The sequence below is a fragment of the Oryctolagus cuniculus genome, chromosome 9, assembly GCF_964237555.1.
Source record: "Oryctolagus cuniculus chromosome 9, mOryCun1.1, whole genome shotgun sequence".
In the NCBI taxonomy this organism is placed as follows: domain Eukaryota; kingdom Metazoa; phylum Chordata; class Mammalia; order Lagomorpha; family Leporidae; genus Oryctolagus; species Oryctolagus cuniculus.
The window spans coordinates 91516905-91541092 of NC_091440.1; the positions used below are offsets into that span (position 1 = coordinate 91516905).

Here is a 24188-nt window from a genome sequence, read left to right on the forward strand (position 1 = left end):
AATGGGTAAATGAATGAGTGAGCATGCTCATGTCAGACATTGCAGGGACACAGCTGATGCAGAACAACAATGATAATTAATGCTGAAAGCCCAATTCACTGAATTTCCCTACTCTTGTCATCAAATACCCTTATACAATATTCCTCTGGTTACTTGCACATTCTTGTGTTTGGGTGACTTTGGTATTGAACAAGGGGGAGTTTCCTTTGGGTTGGAAAGGACTCCCTAGTTTCTGTCCAAACCACACTCCAACCTTCACTGATCCTGCTTTCAGGTTGAAAGGGTAAATTCACAGCTGTTATTATGAAACCCATTTAGTGCCTGGCTCAAAGCAAGTAGGGAAAAAAATGGACTAAGGAACACGGCTTTTCAGAAGCAAGCTCTCTGAAAGCAAAGGAAGGAAAGCCAAAGGGATGGAAATTTACTCGGCACAGATGGCCCTTTTAGACACGGGCTCTGGTGCAGCCCCAAAGCCCTGACTACAACAACAGTGCAGTGTGTGAGGTACGAGAAAGGGCAGGGTGTGCTGCCGAAGAAACCCCTCTGGGGGACCTCCCTGGGCTGCAAGCGGAGCAGGACCCCCTCCCCCTGCCACCCCAGGGCAGCAACTAGAGCACACCACCGGCCAGCTTTTGCTAGTTTCGCCCGCCCCCTGCAACCAGGATCTGAACCTCTATGAGCGTATTTTTCCACCTTCCTCTTTTCTGTCTGCTGGGCTCCCTTCTATGTTAGTCGAGTCTTCCTTCCCGGGGAACACCGATGGGTTATCTTAAATCTAGAACACTCAACTGGTTCTTCAGGGTGACCAATTTGTGGAGAGAGGAATCTTACTTTTGAACCTTAACTAGAATATCTGTTAGTACTGGGAAAATTCCCTTTAATGATAAAGTCCTTTCCCTTGTGAACGTCTATAAATTAGCAGGCAATTAGCATAGTGGCTGGTGGTGTAGCACAGAGGGTTAAACTGCCACTAGCAATGCCAGCCTCTCATATAACCACCAGTTCAAGCCCCAGCTGCTCTGCTTCTGATCCAGCTCCCTGCCAATGCAATACAAGCGCTTAGCCACCCTGCTACCCATGCGAGAGACGCAGATGGAGCTCCTGGCTTTGGCCTGGCTCAGCCCTGGCCGTGGCAGCCATTTGGAGAGTGAACTAGTGCATGGAAGACCTTTCTCTCTGTCTCTCCCTCTCTCTTTGTCACTCTGCCTTTCAAGTAAATAAAATAAATCTTAAAAAGTAAATAAAATGCTAGCGTAGTCACCCTAACAAGCCGAAAGACATTAGACGACGCCAAAGCCTCCAGACAGAGAGAGGCCAAGCTTCACTCCTCTTTTTCTGTGTGACAAGACACGGTCCTAAAATCTCATAAGAATGTAGGGGCACTTCTGAGATCGGGGAACCCGACTCTAGGAAGGTGAGCTTTCCTTGGCCAGTGCTTCTTTCCTCCCCTTGATGAGCCCTAGTGGAAGGGGAGAATGAACACACTCTCCTCTTCTGGCCAAAGAGCATACCTCCTCCAGAGTTAACATTTTTCCTTAAAATTTTTCTCTTAAAATTCTTTTGACTGAGGCTGGTGCTGTGGTGCAGTGGGTTGGGCCACCTTCTGAGATGCTGGCATTCCACACTGGAGTGCTGATTCAAGTCCCAGCTGCTCCACTTCCAATCTAGCTTCCTGCTAATGCACCTGGGAAGGCAGCAGAAGATGGCCTGTGTACTTGGGCCCCTGCACCCATGTGGGAAACCTGGATGGAATTCCCAGCTCCTGGCTTCAGCCTTGCCCAGACTGGGCTGTTGTAGCCATTTAGGACATGAAAAAATGGATGGAAGATCTCTGTCTCTCCTTCTCTCTCTCTTTCTGTTGTTCTGCCTTTATTTGAAAGGCAGAGTTACAGAGAGAAAGAAAAGTGTGTGTGTGTGTGTGTGTGTGTGTGTTAGAGAGAGAGAGATCATCCTCTCTACTGGTTCACTACTGGTTCACTCCCCAAATGGCCTCAAAGCCCAGGGCTGAGCCAGGCCAAAGCCAGGAGCCAGGAGCTTTATCCATGTCTCCCAAATGGGTGGCAGGGGCCCAACCACTTGGGCTTTCTTCTGCTACTTTCTCAGGTGCATTAGCAGGGAGCTGGATTGTAAGTAGAGCAGCCAGGACTCAAACTGGTGCCCATATGGGATGCTGGCATGACAGGTGGGGGCTTAACTCATTACACCACAATGCCAGCCCCAAAATAAATCTTAAGATTTTAAAATTTTTTTTTTGACAGGCAGAGTGGACAGTGAGAGAGAGAGACAGAGATCTTCCTTTTGCCGTTGGTTCACCCCACAATGGCTGCTGCGGCCGGCACGCTGCGCTGATCTGAAGCCAGGAGCCGGGTCTTCCTGGTCTCCCATGCGGGTACAGGGCCCAAGCACTTGGGCCATCCTCCACTGCACTCCCTGGCCACAGCAGAGAGCTGGACTGGAAGAGGAGCAACCAGGACAGAATCCGACGCCCCGACTGGGACTAGAACCCAGTGTGCCGGTGCCGCAGGCGGAGGATTAGCCTAGTGAGCTGCGGCGCCGGCCAAGATTGTTTTTATTACCGTGTAATACTGTACATTTTTATGGGCACAGGGCAGCATTTCAACATCTCCTTATGCTGTCTTTGTTACTGGAACCTACCAGAAGCTTCTCTCTTCCAGTTTTTTACACAGCATATGTTACCTTATTATAAACAATAGTCACCAGTTTTCTTGCTGGAATTGAAAAAGCTAAGACAAAAGAGAACATTTGTTCTATGCCTTTATGGAGTCTTCCAAGAAACATAAAGCATGGCACCCATCTTCAGAAGCTTACCATGACAATCTTAGTGAATAGGTGATGATGACAATGATGTTGCGACTGTGGGTAAGAGGCATGCAGGCTTTATTTCTTGCCTATGGCATGTGATGCAGCAGTTCAATAGAATGGCTGTGGGGTGTCATGCTCCTGAGCCAGCAAGTTCAGCCGAGGGGCCAAGATGCTGAAACAGGCTCTTCACAGAGAGCCACAGTGCCTTTCCAGCCAGCCCAGGATCTCCACAGCTCACAGACTTTGCTCTCCTAAGGGAGACCTCATTCCCATCTCAGTTCCAGACTCTGGTTTGGCCCAGGTTCCCTGCTTAACAAGAAATCTTTTCTCCAAATTTCCCCTTGCTTCCAGAGGATTTATGTGTCCCTGACAGAAGAAAGCAAAGTAAGAAAGACAGATGAGCCTCCACATTTGGAGAGCTTTAAATGTGGATTGAGCAAATATCAGAAAAATCACAGTGAAACTGGAGTCTGCTTATACACAGAAAATGGTAAACTTAAGCCACCACCTGCAGGTGCTGGCATCCCACATGGGCTCTGGTTTCAGTCCTGGTTGCATCACTTCTGATCCAGCTCCCTGCTAATACCCTTGGAAAAGCAGCAGAGGCTGGCCCAAGTGCTTGGGCCCTGCAGCCACACTGGAGACCCAGAAGAAGCTCCTGGCCCCTGGCTTCAGATCTGCCCATTGTGGCCATTTGGAGAGTGAATCAGCAGATAGAAGTTCTCTCACTCTCTCTCTGTAACTCTGCCTTTCAAATTAAAACAAAGAAAAAGAAAATGGTAAACTCATAATCATTAGAAATTTCTCTGAAAGCCCTAGTTAATGAAATATTGTCATTTTTGATGGAAAATTAAAGAGTTATGATACTGGCAGATAATTATAGATGGTTACATAAATCAACTCAATTATTTAGCTCTTTGCTGTAGACATTTTTGCTATTAATAAGGTTAAGAGCATGGCTGTGGTATTTTATTTATTTATTTAGAGAATTATTTATTTACTTTTTTACTTATTGAAAGGCAGAGTGACAAGAGGGAGAGACACAGAGAGATCTTCCATCTGCTCGTTCACTCCTCAAATGGTTGTAACAGTCAGGACTTGGTCAGACTGAAGCCAAGAACCAGGCACTCCATCTTGGTCTCCCATATGGGTAGCAGGGACCCAACCACTTGAGCCTTCATCCATGCTCCCCAGGCACATTAGCAAGAAACCGGATTGGAAGTGGAGTGGCTGCAACACAACCAGCATTCTGATATGAGATGCTGGTGTCACAAATTGGGCTTAACCCAAGGCACTACAACAGCAGTCCCTGTTGTATTTTAGAACTGAATTTAAGTGGAAAGAGTGAATCAGGAACAAAAATCAAGACTGCAAAAAGAAACAGGAGGCAAAAGCAACTGATTGTTTAACTAACATATAGAGTAATTTTGTGGCCAGTATCATGAATTTCATTTTTTGTATATACTTTTGAGAGTTGGGCTACTTGTCATTAAAGTCCAAGGACTTGCTTTTTCCATCCTTTCAAAGTTAGAACTGCTATTGGACACTATCTATCTTGCCAAATAATATGCTGTAAAAATTAATGATTGGACTTTATCTAAGAATTCCTTAGATGAAACTGTTTTGCTTCATATGCTGCCATTGGAGTACATGATAGCATGGGTGCAGGATAGTACTTTATGCCTCCTTGAATATTACTTATTAATTTCAACAATTGAGTGGCTGTGTTTTGTGGTTTGAACAGACATAGAACCCTTTCATTAGGGTACTTTACAGTTCAATGTCCATTCATTTTAGAACAGATTGAAATTACTGGTAAACTAAAGTCAATTTGTAACTTGCAAGTAAGAAATATTGCAAATCTAAGCTCAAAGTAGGACACTTTGGGTTAAAGTGTGAGTGCACTGTCTATCCACAATTTCAGATCTAAAGATCCTGGTCAAAGGCCAGGAGGATGATTTTTCTGTACTTGATTGTTGCCAATTGGAAAAATAGTGTTTTTCCTATTATGGAATATGAATCTTACTTACTGATTCTCCAGGGAGACAGTGCAGTACACTTCATGGAGACTATGCATAATCAACCATTCTGGCAGGTTTCAACCTAAAGTGAGCCCCTGGTAAAACATCCGGGTATTGAGTACAGTGAGTGTACAATGTCAAACAAGCAGTGAAAGGAAAAACAAGAGTTTAGAGCTTTGGGTGTTTTATTTTCACACTGAGCGATGATTATCTTCCTAATGGGTATTAAAAAGATTATAGTTTACTGGTTTTTTCATTAGCCCCAAGAAAGCACTCATCTGTTATTTGAGAGAGGAAAAAAATATTTCACTTTATATTTTCAGACTAATTTGCCTTTTTTTTTTTTTTTTTTTGGACAGGCAGAGTGGACAGTGAGAGAGAGAGACAGAGAGAAAGGTCTTCCTTTTGCATTGGTTCACCCTCCAATGGCAGCCACGGCCGGTGCACTGCGGCCGGTACACTGCGGCCGGCGCACCGCGCTGAACCAATGGCAGGAGCCAGGTACTTATCCTGGTCTCCCATGGGTTGCAGGGCCCAAGCACTTGGGCCATCCTCCACTGTACTCCCTGGCCACAGCAGAGAGCTAGCCTGGAAGAGGAGCAACCGGGACAGAATCCGGCGCCCCAACCGGGACTAGAACCCAGTGTGCCGGCGCCGCAAGGTGGAGGATTAGCCTAGTGAGCCGCAGCGCCGGCCCGCTAATTTGCTTTTAACATCTAGGTTGAAAAGTATTATGATAGGTGTAAGTAGCAGTTAAGACATGGCTTGGGGAGCCAGCACTGTGGCACAGTGGGTTAACGCCCTGGCCTGCAGTGCCGGCATCCCATATTGGCACTGGTTTGAGACCCAGCTGCTTCACTTCCAATCCAGCTCTCTGCTGTGGCCTGGGAAAGCAGTAGAAGATGGCCCAGGTCCTTGGGCCCTTGCACCCACATGGGAGACCCGGAAGAAGCTCCTGGCTCCTGGCTTTGGATCTGCACAGCTCCGGCCATTGCAGCCAATTGGGGAGTGAACTATCAGATGAAGATTCCCCCCGCCCCGCCCCTCTGCCTCTCCTCTCTCTGTGTAACTCTGACTTTCAAATAAATAAATAAATAAATCTTTAAAAAATAAAAAAAGGCATGGCTTGGGACGCCTGCCTGGGCTTTAATCCCAGCTCCACTCCTCATTCCAGCTTCCTGGTAATGCATATACTGGAATGCAGCAGGTGAAGGCTCTACTGGTTGGGTCTCTGCCACCCACGTGGGAGCCCTGGATTGAGTTCTAGGCTCCTGGCTTCAACCTTGTTCAGCCTCTGCCTTTGTAGGCATTTGGGGAGTGAACCAGTGGATGAGTGTTCTCTCTGTGTGTTGGTCTTTCTGTCTCTTAAAATAATTAAAAAAAAAAATTGTCTTTAAAGGAATTACAATTACAGCCATTGATCAGGCAATCACTACATTTCATGGTATTGTTCTGGGTGGAATAAATGAAAGGTTTTCACAGTACCTAACAAATCACTGATTAGATAAGCCCAAGTTTTGTCAGGTTAGGAATTACTGATTAGATATGTGGGGAGCAACCCGGACTAGACTGTTACTGGAATTAAGACTTATTCTACGCATCTGCTCTCCCACAATATGGCGCTGGGAGAGAAGAAAACAGCTTCTGCACAGCTGCCTCCAGTTCAGCCAATAAACTGTAGGACTTGCTCCTGATTGGAGGAGAGCAGCGTACTCGGCGTGTGGGCAGCCGAGTTGGGATTGGCAGAGGAGGACTATAAAGGAGGAGAGAGACGGCATGCACCAGGAACATCTAAGGGGAACATCTAAGGGGAACACCTAAGGGGAACACCTGTGCAGCCCCTGAGAGAGCCGGCCGGCGGTGTGCCGCTCCCCTGCGGAAGTGGGGAATGTGGCCAGGGGGAACTGCCCTTCCACGGAGGTGGAAGGGACAGTAGCCAACCCGGGAAGAACCAGCAGCAAACCCGGGGAGGGCCGAGCAGACGAAAGAACAGTGCAGGGTCCTGTGTCGTTCCTCCATGAAGAGGGGGAGCGACATAATGGTGCCGTGACTCGGATAGGAAACCTAGGACGGATAGGAAACTTAGGACGGATATTAAACTTAGGAGGGAAGAAACGGGAAGAAGTGGAAAATATCGGAGAGAGAGACTAGCAAATAGCCTAGGGAAAAGCCGGACGAAAAAGGTGCCGGAAGGAGCTATTGAAAGCCTAGGCATAGACTCAGATACGGACTACGGGGGGAAGCTGGGAGAAATCTCTAAGGTCGAAAGCGAAAGTGAAAGCTAGAACAAACAGACTTGGATGCGGACTGTGGGGAGAGGCCAGGAGAAATGAGGGAGGAGTATTGTTGGAGGAAAGCTTGGGGAAACATACCGGGTAGAGAAAAATGTTAGGAAAATTGAAGCCGCAGGGGGCAGGCCGAGGCGGAAACGAAAGCCACTTTGGGATTCTCAAGTTAGCCCGGGAATAGGGGGCGAAAAGTTAAAACCAGAAGCGGAAACGTAAGCCCGGTTGGGATCTGTTTGATTAGCCCGGGGAGCAAAGGACGGAAAGCCAAATCGTGGGGCGGAGACGTGAGCTGGGTTGAATTCGCCAGGTTAGCCCGGGGAACTTGGATTGAATGCTAGTGGCGGAGACGTGAGCTACGCTGTGTGACTCACGGAGGCTGCCGCGCACAGACAGAGCGTGCGGGGCTCAAGTAGATAGGGAACGCTGGGCTAGTGCGAAGCCGCGCAGATGAGAGAGGCGCGGGCTGAAGCGGCTCAGAGCCGGAAAGCCGCCGAGAAGCAGCCTCGGGGCGGGCGCCGGGAAGCCGCAGGGATAAGAGAAACAGAAGTTTAGAAGTAAAATGAGAGAAATAGGAATGCTGGAAGATAGAAGTAAAATGAGAGAAATAGGAATGCTGGAAGATAGAAGTAAAATGGGAGAAATAGGAATGCCCGGAGTTAGAGAAATAGAGAAATAGAAAGGCCGCCCCACAATACTGCAATGAGAAGGCTTGGATTCGGTCTGCCTGATTAGTGAGGCGATGAGCACCTGCGGGCGGCTAGCAGCTTATGCACCGCAGGTCACCGAAGACAGGCACGTTATTAACATCAATAGTCTCCCCACAATATGGCAATGAGAAGGCTTAGATTCGGTCTGCCTGATTAGTGAGGCGGTAAGCACCAGCAGGCAGCTCGACCAGAGTATGAGCCGCAGGTCACCGAAGACAGGCACGCATCAGCGCCTAAAAACCTCCTCACAACATGGCGAAGAGAGGACCCGGATTCGGTTTGCCTGATTGATAGGACTTGTAAGAACCTGTGGCAACTCTAGCAAGTAGAGCAGAGTGTGTGCCGCGGGACACCGAAGATAGGCGCGTATCAACGCCAAAAAATAAAAAGAAAGGGGGATCTGTGGGGAGCGACCCGGACTAGACTGTTACTGGAATTAAGACTTATTCTACGCATCTGCTCTCCCACAATATGGCGCTGGGAGAGAAGAAAACAGCTTCTGCACAGCTGCCTCCAGTTCAGCCAATAAACTGTAGGACTTGCTCCTGATTGGAGGAGAGCAGCGTACTCGGCGTGTGGGCAGCCGAGTTGGGATTGGCAGAGGAGGACTATAAAGGAGGAGAGAGACGGCATGCACCAGGAACATCTAAGGGGAACATCTAAGGGGAACACCTAAGGGGAACACCTGTGCAGCCCCTGAGAGAGCCGGCCGGCGGTGTGCCGCTCCCCTGCAGAAGTGGGGAATGTGGCCAGGGGGAACTGCCCTTCCACGGAGGTGGAAGGGACAGTAGCCAACCCGGGAAGAACCAGCAGCAAACCCGGGGAGGGCCGAGCAGACGAAAGAACAGCGCAGGGTCCTGTGTTGTTCCTCCATGAAGAGGGGGAGCGACAAGATAAACCCAAGTTTTGTCAGGTTAGGTGTTGGGAATCCAACAGCAAGCAGCAATTCATGGTTGACATGGGTAACTTCAGTGGCCAAAGAGTAACTATAAAATTGTATGTGCTGTGATGGTAGAGGGTGAACATGCTGTGAGAATACACAGCTCCTAACACAAACCAGGTGCTCCAGGCTGACTTGTGTCCCATCCCCCCACGTTCATACACTGAGGTCCATCCCCCAGTACTCAGAATGTGCCCACAGTTGGAGACAGGGCCTTTCAACTATACGGCAGGCCCCTGTTAGGTGCTGGGTTCCAAGACCCCACACTGGATGCCTGAAAGCCCAGGAAGTACAGAGCCCTATACTATGTTTCTTTCTAGTCACATAGGCATAATAAAGTTTAATTTATAAATTAGATACAGTAAGAGATTAACAATAATAACTGACAATAATATATAATAATTATAATATACTGCAATTAAAGTTATAGGAATGTGGTCTCTTTTTCCCTCTCAAAATATCTTACCTCTTTGTTGCACTGTAGTGATTTTTTTTTCCTTTTTCTTTCTTTTTTAAAAGATTCATTTATTTATTTGAGAGGCAGAGATGGAGAGAGAGAGAGAGAGACCTTCCACCCACTGGTTCCCTCCCCCAGATGGCTGCAACAGTCAAGACTGGGACAGGCTGAAGCCAGGAGCCAAGAATCCATTCTTGTCTCTTACATGGGATGCATGGGGCCCAAGTACTTGGGCCATCCTTTGTTGCCTTCCCAGGTGCATTAGCAGGAGTGCTGGATCAGAAGTGGAGAAGCTTGGACTCAAACCAGCTCTCCAATATGGGATGCTGGCACCACAAGCAGGAACTTAATCCTCTGTGCCACAATATCAGCCCTGTAGTAAAAATTTTCAGATCATGTTTGACCACAGGTATCTGAAGTCATGAAAGTGAAACCTCAGATAAGAGGGATACTGTACTTTTTTTTTAAGATTTATTTATTTGAAAGGCAGAATGAGAGAGAGAGAGAAAGAGAGAGCGATTCCATCCACTGGTTCATTCTGCAGATGGCCATAACAGCCAAGGCTGGACCAAGCCAAAGCCAGAAGCCAGGAGCTTCATCCAGGTCTCCCATGTAGGTGCAAGAGCCCAAGGACTTGGGCCACCCTCCATTGCTTTCCCAGGCACATTAACAGGGAGCTGGATCAGAAGTGGAGCAAGCTAGTCACAAACTAGAGCCCAGATAGGATGCTGATGGTCACAGGCGTCGACTTAATCCACTGCTCACATTGCTGGCCCAGGGCTACTATATTTAAGTAAAATGAGGCTCTTGGATTGGTCCCTAATCAAATCTAACTGAAGTCCTTATATGGAAAGGACATTAGGACACAGATAGATACCCCAATGCTGTGATCAGAGATATAATTATATGAAGAGGTCACAAGAGAGAGGCCAGCAACAAGCCGAGGAGTGAGGCCACAGGAGAAACCAAGCCTGCAACACCTTGACCTTGAACTTCTATCACGGAAGCCACTCAGTCTATGACATCGTGCTATGGCAGCTCTGGGAAACCAACAACAGTCAGGGGTTTGGAAGGCTCTCTAGAGAAAGGGATGACCAGGCCAAGAAACCTGTAGGAAAGGCCATTTTTCAGACAGGAAAATTGCACATGTATAGGCCTAGAGATGAGAGAGTTCATGGTATCTTCCAGCAACTTGAAAGACCTCAGTATGGCTAGGGCAGAATAGGCAAGAGAAGAGGTAGCAGGGAGGTGTCACAGACATTTGTCACTTTAGCTTCAACATCTGAACACCTTCTCCATCATAGGAGAATCCCTAGACAAGTGCAAGAAGCTTGAAGAAGGCAGCTACCCCCTCTTGCAGCTCCTTAGCAATAGTTTATTAACCTAAATGAAGCCCCATTTAGGCTTCTGAGTCTGGAGCAGGGAGAAAAAGAGAGGGATGGTTAGAAATGGCTCATGGTGCCTGTAGAAGTTCCCAGAAGCATAGAATGCAGCTATATGGTGATAAGTGGCTGAAAGCAAGATGATGGGCATGGAGTAGAGAAGGTGCCCATAGCCGTGACCAATGTGGGTTCTCTCCTAGCCTCCAGTAGACTATTCCTGTGAAATAATCTCACCTGTGTCTTAGCTCCCTGTGGGGAGCAACTCGGACTAGACTAAGTTACTGGAATTAAGACTTATTCTATGCATCTGCTCTCCCACAATATGGCGCTGGGAGAGGAGGAAACAGCTTCTACACAGCTGCCTCCAGTTCAACCAATAAACAGCAGGACCTGCTCCTGATTGGAGGAGAGCAGCGTACTCGGCGTGTGGGTAGCAGAGTTGGGATTGGTGGAAGAGGACTATAAAGGAGGAGAGAGACAACATGCACCAGGAACATCTAAAGGGAACACCTGAGCAGCCCCCCGAGAGAGCCGGCCGGCGGTGTGCCGCTCCCCTGCGGAAGTGGGGAAAGTGGCAGGGGGCCCGCCCCTCCACGGAGGTGGAGGGATGGTAGTCAACCCTGGAAGAACCAGCAGCAAACCCGGGGAGGACCGAGCAGACGAAAGAACAACGCAGGGTCCTGTGTCGTTCCTCCACGAAGACGGGGAGCGACATAATGGTGCCGTGACTCGGATATGAAGCCTAGGCAGGGTTTAGTGTCGTTCCTCCATGAAGAGGGGGAGCGACATAATGGTGCCGTGACTCGGATATGAAGCCTAGGCAGGGTCTAGTGTCGCTCCTCCACGAAGAGGGGGAGCGACAGCTCCCTGAGCAGTCATTTTTCCAAGACCTGTTCCTTAGCCGGCCTGACAGTTCAATGAGTTACTTACAATCCTTCCTTTCAAAAAAAAAAAAAAAAAAAAAGGCTTTTTCTACTTCAGTTGTCAAGAAATGGTTTTTCTTGGCTGCCACAAAGAATTGTAATACTCCAGGGGTCAGCATGCTGTGAAGAGGCTTCCAAGCCACATCACGGAATTTAGACTTTGTCCAGAAGTGAAGGCAGCGTGGGAAGAGGAGGCACCCAGAGGTTTTGAGCAGGAAATAATGTAATCAGATTTTCATTTAAGGACGATCACTCTGGCTGCATTGTGGAGAGCAGATTGCATGAGAGGAAGAAGGAAGACAGAAGAGGAGAGAGGAGGCAGTGAGAAAGCCTAGGAAGCTATGGTAGACAGAAAGCCAAGAAAATATGGTTGTAGAGACAGAGAGAGAGGGAGAGAGGGAGGGAGAGAGAGAGAGAGAGAGAGAGTTATTGGTAAGAAATATGACAGGTAAATAGAACAACTGGTAAACATCAGACCCTGAACCTATTAGTTCATCAACCTCACACAGAAAACCAGACTGGGGACAGGCATTGTGCCACAGTGGATTAAGCTGTCGCTCTGGACTCCTTCATCCCCTATCAGAATGCCTGGGATCCTGTCTCACCTCTGCTTCCAATCCAGCTTCCTGCTTATGTGCCTAAGTTCCTGTAACTCATGTGGGCAACCCAGATGGAGTTCCAGGCTCCTGGGTTCAGCTTGCCCCAGCCCTGGCTGTTGCGAGGATTTGGGCAGTGAAACAGGATGGAAGATCTCTCTCTAGCTCTTAATTTGTCATTCAAATAAATAAGAATGAATAAATAGATGTTCAAAATAACAAATAAAACCAGACTGCACATGTCCAACCTCCACCACCTTCTGCTAAAGCAAGTGCTGCATGCTAGTGCTCAGTTGTTCCTGGCTGCCAGCCACTGAGAGTGACACAGCATCACCAGCTGGCCATGAATTAAGGAAATGTTATGCCTCTTGCAAGAGCTGCTGTGCCTTGCTTTCCAGCAAGAATTCTGTTTCCAGCAGAATTCTGTTAGAACCAGGCATCAGGTTGAAGTCAGCCCCTCTCCTTGGTCAACCACCAGACTGCAAGCCATTCTGGTTAGCAGTGTGCCCTGGCCCAGCCCCTTCCAAAGCCCGCTGGAATTTCTGGTTTCTTGAACAGATTTCTCATATCTTCCCCGTTGGTTCCCAAAATTCTTCCCACCTGTCTGCAGTCACAGAAAACTGGCCATGCTCTGGGGACACGGCTGCCCCTGAAGCCAACTCATATAAGGGCAAGTTATTCTTTCGTGGCTCAGGTGTTCCCAGGTGAGGAGGCAGGGTTGGGAGCTCCTCCATGACTTCTCCCTATCCATTCCAGCCCACTGGCTCATTGGCTCCCACCTCCTGCAAGCCTTGCACAGCTTTGACTGTTAGGCTGTCTGGTATACCCTTGTCCAGCTGTTCCCAACTTTCCCCCTTTGCTCTCCCTCAGGCTTTGCTCAGTGGTGAACTTCTCCACTTATGTCAATGATTTCAAATCCTGGACTTCTCATCTGAGAGTAGCTTCCTCCAGGCCACCCCCATCATTAAACCCTGACCTTGGACTTGGCTACCACCTAACATGTACCTCTTCCGTCATCAAAAGTCAAAAAGCCTGCTCTCCAGGGTCAACGCTGTGGCACAGCAGGTTAATGCCCTGGCCTGAAGCCCTGGGTATCTCATATGGGTGCCAGTTCGAGTCCCGGCTGCTCCTCTTCCGAGCCAGCTCTCTGCTATGGCCTGGAAAAGCAGTAGAAGATGGCCTAAGTCCTTGGGACCCTGCACCCACATGGGAGACCCGGAGGAAGTTCTTCGCTCCTGGCTTTGGATGGGTGCAGCTCCAGTCGTTGCAGCCATTTGGGGAGTGAACCAGCTGTTGGAAGACCTCTCTCTGTCTTTACCTCTCTCTGTAACTCTGTCTTAAAAAATAAAAAAATAAAAAAGCCTGCTCTCCTAACTGCTGAAGCAACCCTATTGCAACTGTTCTAACCTCATCAGCACTCCTAATCCGAGCCTCCATTTTCTTCCTATGCAGTAGCCCCATTCATTTCAGTTTCTTTATTTATATTAAATGTCATATCTACTATTTTAACTCCCCTTTCCCTCTACCCTGTCTCTGCAACCACAACATGTTCCAACCCTGGATAAATTCTACCATCTGCCTTTTCCATGTCCACATCTGATGAAGGTCCAGTGGAGAAGATGGGGCCATGAGAACAGACAACAGGGAAGATGAGCATTACTGTGAAGTCACAAGATCATTGCTGTCAAAGGTCTCTCTGTCTTTCTGCCTTTCTAACAAAATGTAACTCATGCTATGTTTGAAAAAATGGCAAAAACTCTCTTTGGACAACTTGACCATATACCACTGCCTTATTTCTTCCTTCCTATTCATGGACAGGCTTCTTGAGTTTCCGCCTCCATTAATGACTTCATCACCAATTATCAGTCAACTGGTGAAGTCAGGCTTCTAAATCAGCATTTCACTGAAAGTGCTTTGGTAAGCCAACAGTGACCTTTGCAGTGTGAAATATCTTTGCTTCAACTCACCCTCCCAACAGTATTCAGTGCAGTCAGCATTCTCTTCTGTGTGACACAGTTACTCCTCTTAGCTTCCACTACTTTCATTTGTCTGGTTTTGCGGCCATATGCCTGACCAATAAAGAGAACTACTAGAGGATGTTCTTCCCCGAAGTCTTTAAATATCAAGCTTCCAAGGCTCAGTTCCAGGCTCTCTTTTCCTGTCCCTCTACATCTTCCTCACCTGCAAGCAATCCAGGTTTCAAATCCACCTGTTCCAGGAGCTGGTGAATCTCAAATGTGTATCCCCAGGTGGGTCTCTTCTCTGAGCTTCAGAATTTTGTCTACAGTCACTTGTCTATTTGCATATCCTACAGGCATCTGAAACTCAACATGTACAAAATTAAATTGATTTTCTCTCTCTAACCTGCTTCTCCCTCCCCCCACCCAGTTCCCCATGTTAATAACTGGCACTTGCACTTGACATTACTCATGCCAGACTTGGTGTTCATGCCTGTTGCTTGCTTCCTGTTCACTCCCAACTCTGTAATTAACTACAAGCCTTGACAATTCACTCAATAAGTAATTATTGGTAATTACTGACAGTGATTTTCAGGTACTTTTCTAGGTATTAGAGATACTGTCCAGAAGAAAACAGACAAAATCCTTGTTCTCTATGAATCTTATATGTTTAGAATACAGGCTCTGTGACCTTAACATTTTGACCATAATAGGAACTTGTTTGAAACTTGTTAGCTGTTGGAGCCATTCTTGCGGAGGAGCAGATAAGGCTGCCGCCTGCAATACTGGCATTCTCTGTGGGTGCTGGTTCATGTCCCTGCTGATGGCCTAGGAAAAGCAGCTGGAAGGTGGTGTGGTAGAGCCCTTTGTCTTTTAATTGAACTTGTTTCTAACTAATATGATTCAATTTGTGGTAAGGTCTCCCCAGGGTCAGACAGAGAATAAGAAACTCGCCCTGGAAATGGAATATGGTCATTATCTGCTTGCCTATGAATAACTGCAGTTCCTGTCTGTGTCTATGTAACCATTTCCGGCTCTGCTTGCTAGTGCAGACCAGTGGTGTCAACCCTTGCCAGACAGCATTTCGCTCATTAGGTGTGTGGAAAACATCACCAATAACTACGTACCCATGCACAATACTGTATCAATTCCTGTGGCCACCAGGTAACGTTAGAATACCCAATCAAATGTATGCATGTAGCCATATAAGGGAGACACAGAGGCTAAAACCATAGATAAGGAAAGCCCCCTCTATGTTCAGGATTCAGGCTTTTGCATAAGAAATTTCACCTGAGCTTTATGCTGGCATACATAATAAAAGACTACTTCCTGTTAAAAGACCTTGGCATCTTGTCTCTGTACAAGAATCCCACTACAGTGGCCCCTGCCATCCACGTGGGAGACCTGACTGACATGTCTCACTCCTGGTAAGAGCCTGGGCCAGTGCTGGCTATTGAGGACATCTGGGGAGTGAACCAACAGAGGTAAGATCTGTGTGTATGTGTGTGTGTGTGTGTGTCTCCCTCTCTGTAACTCTGTCTTTCAAAATAAATAAATCTTTTTAAAAAGATTTTTAAAAGATTTTTTTAAAAGATGACTTGAAAGAGTTACAGAGAGGCAGAGAGAGAGAGAGAGAGAGAGAGAGAGAGAAAGAGAGAGAAAGAGAAAGTTTTCCATCCACTGGTTTACTCTCCAAATGGCTACTATGGCCGGAGCTGAGTTGATCTGAAGTCAGGAGCCAGGAGCTTCTTCTGGGTCTCCCACACAAGTGGCTTTACCTGCTACGTCACAGTGCTAGCCTCAATAAATAAATATTAAAAAAAAAACTGTTACTGGCCTTACAATACTTAAAATGAAGGAGGCAATTGATCACTCCCTAGGTAAATAACTATATCATGCTTAAAGAGCAACTGAGTTGAATTAACTTGAATTAGTTTCCAATTAAACAAATTAGAGGACTGGAAATGTATAGCCTGGAGACCTAAAGAGATAGTGAAAATCATCTCTGTTCAAGTGCAGGAACTTGAAATAAGGGCTCTTTAGTGTTCACTAATTAATTCAACAAAAGTTTACTGAACATCTGAATAACCTTGGCACTATAGGTAGATAACGGTCAGGAATTGTCTCGGGGAAAGCGTTTGGCCTAGCAGTTAAAAAACCCACATCCAGAGCGCCTGGGGTTTGAGTCCAGCTCTACTCCTGACTCCAGCTTCCTGCTGGTGCACACCCTGGGAGGCAGCAATGATGGCTCAAGTGGCTGAACGATCCTTGCACCACTGTGGCAAACTCGGAATGAATTTCTTGCTCCTGACTTCAGGCTGGCCCATCCCCAGCTGTTTTGGGCATTTGGGGAGTAAATCAGAGATAGAAAATCTGTGTCCATCTGTCTCTCTCTTTGCCTTTCAAACAACAAAAAAATCTAAAGATTTACTGATTTGAAAGTGAGAGAGAGAGAGAAAGAGAGAGAGAGAGCTCTTCCATCCACTAGTTCACACCTTAAATGGTTGGAACAGCCAGGACTGGTGCCAGGTGAAGCCAGAAGCCAGGAACTCCATCTGGTTTCCCATACAGATGGCAGGTGCCCAATCACTCTGGGCATCTTCTGCTGCCTTCCCAGATGCATCAGCAGGGAGTTGGATGGAAGTAGAGCAGCCAGGACTTGAACCAGCACTTGGACAGGGATGCCACACCGACACCTCTAACAAGTAAAACAAGTTTAAAAACTTTTTAAAAAATGGTGTTAAGATTTTACCCTACTTACAAGTGAACAAGCTAGTCTACCACTGTTACATGAATGCCAACAGAAAACAGCTGACAAGGCCAAGGACTTTATCCTTGGCAGAATGGCCAGCAGCCTGAGCTTTATGTTCCCTTGGGCTCCCCCTGTCCCCCAAGTCCCAGGGGGCAGTGCTGGCTGATGGTTCACCTGTGATTGGTTTGTGTACAGCAAAGAAGCCCAAGTTTAGGAACCTTCAGTCTCTCAAGATGGGTTGCAAACCAACATCCCTATAATGATAATAATTATCCTTACTACACTGGACAACAGTAAACCTGCCTTTTTCTCTCAAGGAACATAATGATCTCAATTTTACAAAGCTGTTTCTCAGGTATCCTTGGAAAAATGGTTGTTTTAGCCAGGGCTCTCTATAGACAAAGAACCAATAGGATGCATACACAGATGCTCCTTCAGTTAAGATGTGGTTCCTGTCCAACAAAACCATTGTAAGTTGAAAATACTTTTTTTTTAATATTTTATTTATTGAAAGGTAGAGTTATAGAGAGAAAGAGAGGGAGAGACAGAGAGACATTTTTTAAAATTTATTTGGCAGGTAGAGTTGTAGACAGTGAGAGAGAGAGACAGAGAGAAAGGTCTTCCTTTCATTGGTTCACTCCCCAAATGGCTGCCACGGCCAGCGTTGCGCCGACCTGAAGCCAGGAGCCAGGTTCTTCCTCCTAGTCTCCCATGTGGGTGCAGGGTCCAATCACTTGGGCCATCCTCCACTGCCTTCCCGGGCCACAGCAGAGAGCTGGACTGGGAGAGGAGCAACTGGGACTAGAACCCGGCACCCATATGGGATGCTGGTGCCACAGGCAGAGGATTAGCCAAGTGAGTCACAGTGCCGGTCCCTAGAGAGACATTTTCTAGTTCACTCCCCAAGAGGTCACAACAGCCGGAGCTGAGCTGATCCGAAGCCAGGAGCCAGGAGCCAGGAGCCAGGAGCCAGGAGCCAGGAGCTTCTGGGTCTCCCACGCGGGTGCAGGGACCCAAGCACTTGAGCCATCTTCTACTACTTTCGTAAGCCATAGACAGAGAGCTGAAAAGGAAGTGGAGCAGCTGGGACTTGAACCTGCATCTATACGGGATGCTGGCACCACAGCGGGAAATTTAGCCTACAATGCCATAGTGCCAGCCCCTAATTGAAAATACTTTAACTTGGGGCTGGCTCTTGGCTCATGTGGTTAATCCTCCGCCTGCGGCGCCGGCATCCTATATGGCCGCCAGGTTCTAGTACGGTTGCTCCTCTTCCAGTCCAGCTCTCTGCTGTGGCCCGGGAAGGCAGTGGAGGATGGCCCAAGTGCTTGGACCCTGCACCCACATGGGAGACCAGGAGGAAGCACCTGGCTCCTGGCTTCAGATTGGCACAACGCTGGCCGTGGCAGCCATTTGGGGAGTGAACCAATGAAAGGAAGACCTTTCTCTCTGTCTTTCTCTCTCACTGTCTAATTCTGCCTGTTAAAAAAAAAGAAAGAAAAGAAAATACTTTAAATCAAAAATACATCCAATACACTTAACCTACTGAACATCTAGCTTAGCCCAGCCTATTTTACTCATGCTCAAAATACTTAAATTAGCCTGCAGTTGGGCAAAATCATCTAACACAAAGCCTATTTTGTTAAAAAATATTAAATATCTCACGTAACGTATTTGAATACTATGACAAAAGTAAAAAACAGAATGATTATATGGGTTTGCTTTTGTACCATTATAAAATCAGAATCATATATAGATTTATGTTTTAAAGAATTGGCTGACATGGGAAGAGGGATACACAGCAGACTCATAGAATGGCAGATGTCCTAAATAGCACTCTGGCTTCAGAATCAGCCCTTAAGGCATTCAGATCCGGCTAAAAAGCCCATGAGAGTATTTCAGGCATGGAAAGCCAAGACACTGTATAAAAAAAAAAAAAACTAAATTAAAGATCTCTGTGAGTGAGATCCCAGTGGAAAAAATGGACCATCAAAGGAGGTACCTTTCTCTGAAGGGAGGAGAGAACTTCCACTTTGACCCACTTTGACTATGACCTTGTCTAAATAAGATCGGAGTTGGTGAACTCAAAAGGCTTCCATAGCCTTGGCAACTCATGACAAGAGCCTCGGGTGATTACTGACGTCATAAATAAGAGTGTCAGTTGTTAAATCAACAACAGGAGTCACTGTGCACCTACTCCCCATGTAGGATCTCTGTCCTTAATGTGTTGTACTATGTGAATTAACGGTATAACTAGTACTCAAACAGTACTTTATACTTTGTGTTTCTGTGTGGGTGCAAACTGTTGAAATCTTTACTTAGTATATACTAAACTGATCTTCTGTATATAAAGAGAATTGAAAATGAATCTTGGCTTGCGCCGCGGCTCACTAGGCTAATCCTCCCCCTTGCGGCGCCGGCACACCGGGTTCTAGTCCCAGTCAGGGCGCCGGATTCTGTCCCGGTTGCCCCTCTTCCAGGCCAGCTCTCTGCTGTGGCCCGGGAGTGCAGTGGAGGATGGCTCAAGTCCTTGGGCCCTGCACCTCATGGGAGACCAGGATATGTACCTGGCTCCTGCCATCAGATCAGCGCAGTGCGCCAGCTGCAGCGCGCCAGCCACGGCAGCCATTGGAGGGTGAACCAACGGCAAAGGAAGACCTTTCTCTCTGTCTCTCTCTCTCTCACTATCCACTCTGCCTGTCAAAAAAAAAAAAAAAAAAAAAAAAGAAAAGAAAATGAATCTTGATGTGAATGGGATGGGAGAGGGAGGGGAGATGGGATGGTTCAGGTGGGAGGGAGGTTATGGGGAGAAAAAGCCTCTGTAATCCAAAAGCTGCACTTTGGAAATGTATACTTATTAAACAAAAGTTTTTTAAAAAAATAATTGGCTGGAATGGCTGTGAGGCCATCAGGTCCAAAGTCTACAGGGCAGGCTGCAGACTCAGGGAAGAGCGTGGTCCAGGCTCTGAAGGCCATCTGGGTTCAGAATTCTTTTTAGGTAACCAAGAGTACCTGATTTAGGCAAGGTGGGGTTGGGGTAGCACAGGAACAGGAGGAGAGAGTGTCAGTTTGCTGCTCAGAGCTTGTTTTTCAGAGGATTCAATATTGTATTGGGGGGGGCAGACAACCACAGATAAGGTAATCTACACCAAACCAGTCTCAGATCTGTAAAAATACAATCTATGGGGCCACTGTTGTTGTGGCATAGCCAGTAAGCCTGCTGCCTGAAATGCCAGCCTCCCATGGGTTCAGATCTTGGCTGCTCCACTTCTGAGCCAGCTCCCTGCTAAGGTGCCTGGGAGGGCAACAGAACATGGCCCAGGTGCTCAGGCCCCTGCACCCATGTGGGAGACCCAGAAAAAGCTCCTGGCTCCTGGCTTCAGACAGGCCCAGTTCTGGCCGTTGTGGCCATTTGGGGAGTGAACCAGCAGATGGGAGGCCTCTCTCTCTCTCTCTCTCTCTCCTCCCTCTCTTTCTTTCTGTAACTGCCTCTTTTTTTCCCAAGATTTATTTTATTTATTTGAAAGACAGAGTGACAGAGACAGAGAAAGAGAAAGAGACAGAGAGGAGGTCTTCCATCTGCTGGTTCACTCCCTAGATGGCCACAATGGCTGGAGCCAGAAGCCAGGAGCTTCTTCCGGGTCTCCCACGCAGGTGCAGGGGCCCAAGGACTTGGGCCATCTTCTACTGCTTTCTCAGGCCATAGCAGATTGCTGGATTGGAAGAAGAGCAGCTGGGACTAGAACCAGCACCCATATGGGATGCCGGTGCTTCGGGCCACGGCTTTAATCCACTGTGGCACAGCATTGGCCCATACTCTGCCTTTTGAATAAATAAACAAACATTTAAAAAAAATAGAGCAATACAAGTGTGTTGCTTCTGTAGGAAGGCCCTTTTCTCCCCTAGCGCTTGCTATACAAACCCTGGCAACCTGCTTCACAGAGAGGCAATTTCTTTGGGGAACTGTACTCTCTGTCTTGTTTACTTGCCACAAGTGTATAAACTTTCTCAGAGCAACTCCTGCTTTAGGTTGAGCCAAGGCCCACACCTAACCCCAGAAGCTCCCAGTCCTTACTCTTAAATCCTTCCATGGAGTGATGAGGCTTCCCCAACATCCTGCCTTACTTAAAATCTACTGATTTAAGTATTAGTCATATCTAAAAGCCTATATTCACAGAGATATCTTGATTGGTATTTGACCAAAAATAAAGTACCAGATTAGTCCAGGTGACCTATAAAATTAGCCCCCCCAACAATCCAGAACCAAAACAATCAGTGGCTCTGCTCACAAGATATGGGAAGTTGTCTCCCTGGGCTCCCATATCAGAGTGCTGGTTTGAGTCCCAGCTCCTCTGCCTTTTTTTTTTTTTTTTTTTTTTTTTTTTACAGGCAGAGCGGACAGTGAGAGAGAGAGACAGAGAGAAAGGTCTTCCTTTGCTGTTGGTTCACCCTCCAATGGCCGCTGCGGCTGATCCAAAGGCAGGAGCCAGGTGCCTCTCCTGGTCTCCCATGAGGTGCAGGGCCCAAGCACTTGGGCCATCCTCCACTGCACTCCCGGGCCACCAGGAAAGAATCCGGTGCCCCGACCGGGACTAGAACCCGGTGTGCCGCTCCTCTGCTTCTAATCCAGCTTCCTGCTAAGATGGCCCAAGTACTTCGGCTCCTCCCATCCCATTTAGCAGACCAGAGTAGAGTTCTTGGCTCCTGGTTTCTGCTTGGCCCACCCCTGGCTGTTGTAGCCATTGGGGGAGAGAACCAGCAAATGGAAGATTCTTCCTCTCCCTCTCTCTGTCACTCTCAAATATACAAATAAAAACGTGTTAAAAGAGAAAAGAGAATTGTCTCCCAACACATGCTTTTTTACAAAAAAGATTTATTTATCTGAAAGCAGAGAGAATTGTTGGCATTGTGGTGTAGCAGGTAAAGCTACAGCTACATCACAATGCCAACAATTCTCTCTTTCCGTATGGGCATCCCGTATGGGCACTGGTTCAAGTCCCAGATGCTCCACTTCTGATCCGGTTCCCTGTTAAAGGCTTGGGAAAAGCAATGGAAGATGGCCCAAGTGCTTGGGTTCCTGCCACCCAAACAAGAGACCTGGAAGAAGCTCTTGGTTCTTGGCTTAGGCTTGGCCTGTGCTGGCCATTGTGATCATCTGGGGAGTAAACCAGCAGATGGAAGATTGTGTGTGTGTGTCTCCTTCTCTGTAACCTTTTCAAATAAATCTTGAGGGGGCGGGGGAAGAGAGCGCGAGCACACTTCTATTCACTGGTTCACTCCCCAAATTCCCCCAACAGCCAGGACTGTGCCATGCTGAAGCCAGGAGTTGGGAACTTAACCTGTCTCCTATGTGGGTGGCAGGGACCCGAACTTGAGCCATCCATCACCTTCTGCATCCCAGAGTGTGCATTATCAGGAAGATGAAATTGGATACCAACTAGGTCTGAACTGATCCGCCCTGCAACACACACTTGCCTTTTTATATTAGAGATTTCCATTTATTTGAAAGTCAGAGTTACAGAGAGAGAGAGAGATCTTCTCTCTCCAGATGCCCCCAATGGCCACGAGTGAGAAGCCAGGAGCTTCACTGAGGTCTTCCACGTGGGTGCAGGGGTCCAAGGACTTGGGCCATCTTCCAATGTTTTCCCAGCCCATAGCAGAGTTGGATCGGAAGCAGCTAGGACTCGAACCGGCGGCCATATGGGATGCCGGTGCTTCAGGCCAGGACTTTAACCCACTGCGCCACAGCCCCCTCCTTCCCTCCTTCCCCCATTTATCTTTAAAACTGAAGACAAAGTTTAACGGGAAACTGAAAAATTATTACCATGACTCAGGTAGCCACAACGGTTCAACTCCGGGCCTTTAAGGCACACCCCCTCTAGTGGAGAAAACAGGTAAGAATACTCTGCAAACTACAGTAAAGGCGCGCACCGGGGACTGCGGGAACACCATGCAGACGCGGGTCGGGGTGAGGAAAGACTGGGCATAGTTTTATAAGGGTCCCAAGGGTTCCCGGTGGTCCGCAAAACGGGCTTCCAGGGCGCACACATCAGCGCGGCAGTACAGGAGCTAGTTCTAGTAACCCAGATGACACGCTTCGGCATCTGCTTTCCGGATGATTTCATCAGAAGGTACAAGAGCCGCGGGTTCCCACCCCTCCCGCCGAGGCCGCCCGCTCGGACCGCTCCGGGCGCCCGGGTCCCGGGCCCCTAGTTTGTTCGCGCCGGCCGGCCAGGCCCCGCTCCCAGCCCCTCCCGCGTTTCCGGTCTCGCGCGGAGAACTATGGGAGCAGCTTGCTTGGATTCCGCCCTTGGCAACAGGCGCCGCGCTCTGGCCTACCGACGCTCTTAGTAGCGGCGCTCTAACCCCGCGTCTTCCCGGGGCTCCGCTCGCAGTCTCCTCGCTCTCTTCAGCGCGAGGTAGGAGAAAAGCCTGGGGCTGAGCGCCTCGGGGCCCCTGGCGGCCATGCCCGCAGCATCCCGCGCGCCCAGCCCGCCATGGGCCCCCTTCGGCCTGGGGTCAGGGGGACAGGGAGGAGGGTCTGTGGAGGGGCCCAGCAGGACTCCGGCTGCCCCCGCGCCTCCTTCCTGCCCACCCTGGGCTGCTTGTGCCCGGGCTGTGTCTCCATCCGTCCACTTTGAAGCGCTGGGCTTTTGTTGCGGCTCCTGAAAGAAAGGGCATTGCTGTTCCTCCTGGGGTGGCTGTCCCAAATCAGTCTCACCTTAGGAGAAAACATCCCACCCGATTGGACCAGTGGCACCAGCTGTTGAATGTTACAGTAGAGGCGGTGAATGCTGTTACAGTTTTTTTTTAAATATATATAAGATTTATGCATTTGAAAGGCAGAGTGACAGAGATCTTCTGTCCCCTGGTTTATTCCCCCTCCAAATGCCCATATTTAGGGGGCTCGGCCAGGCCCAAACCAGGAGCCAGAAACTCCATGGGGTCTCCCAGGTGGGAGGCGAGGGCTCAAGTATTCGGTCCAGCCTCCGCTGGATCAGAGCAGAGAGTAGCCAGGCCCTCCGTCATGGGATGCTGGGGCCCCGGGGATGCCCTGACGCCTGTCCCGGCTTTAATTTTTGTGTTAGGTTAAGCTTTGGAAATGCCCTAGTCAAAGGTTGACTCTGGAGTGAAGGTGCACAAACGAATGGGTCCAGCTTATACTGAGCATTACAAAGATGAAACAATTCCAAAGACATAAAGTACGGTTGTCCCTCCGTATCTGGGGGATAGGGGCAGTTAGTCGAGAGCCAAAATATTCATAAGCTCAAGTAGTTGCACAGAGCCCAGCACAGACGCTCATTACTTTAAGTTATCTCTAGAGTGCTTAGAACAGCTAAT

The 24188-nt window shown here is 48.2% G+C and overlaps 1 protein-coding gene across 6 annotated transcripts in view; it reads left to right on the forward strand.

Moving 5' to 3' along the window:
• Positions 1–22761: 22761 nt before the first annotated feature.
• The window catches only part of IFT88 (intraflagellar transport 88), a 125209-nt gene continuing 123782 nt past the window's right edge, over positions 22762–24188 (forward strand). For 4 of the 6 annotated variants that reach the window (XM_008259933.4, XM_008259936.4, XM_008259935.4 and 1 more), the window contains exon 1: positions 23012–23266. The gene's annotated coding sequence lies outside the window, so the exon portion shown is untranslated. Of the gene's footprint in view, positions 22979–23011; positions 23267–24188 lie in introns of those variants that run through there. The other 2 variants (XM_070049126.1, XM_017343475.3) reach the window with 2 other exon arrangements.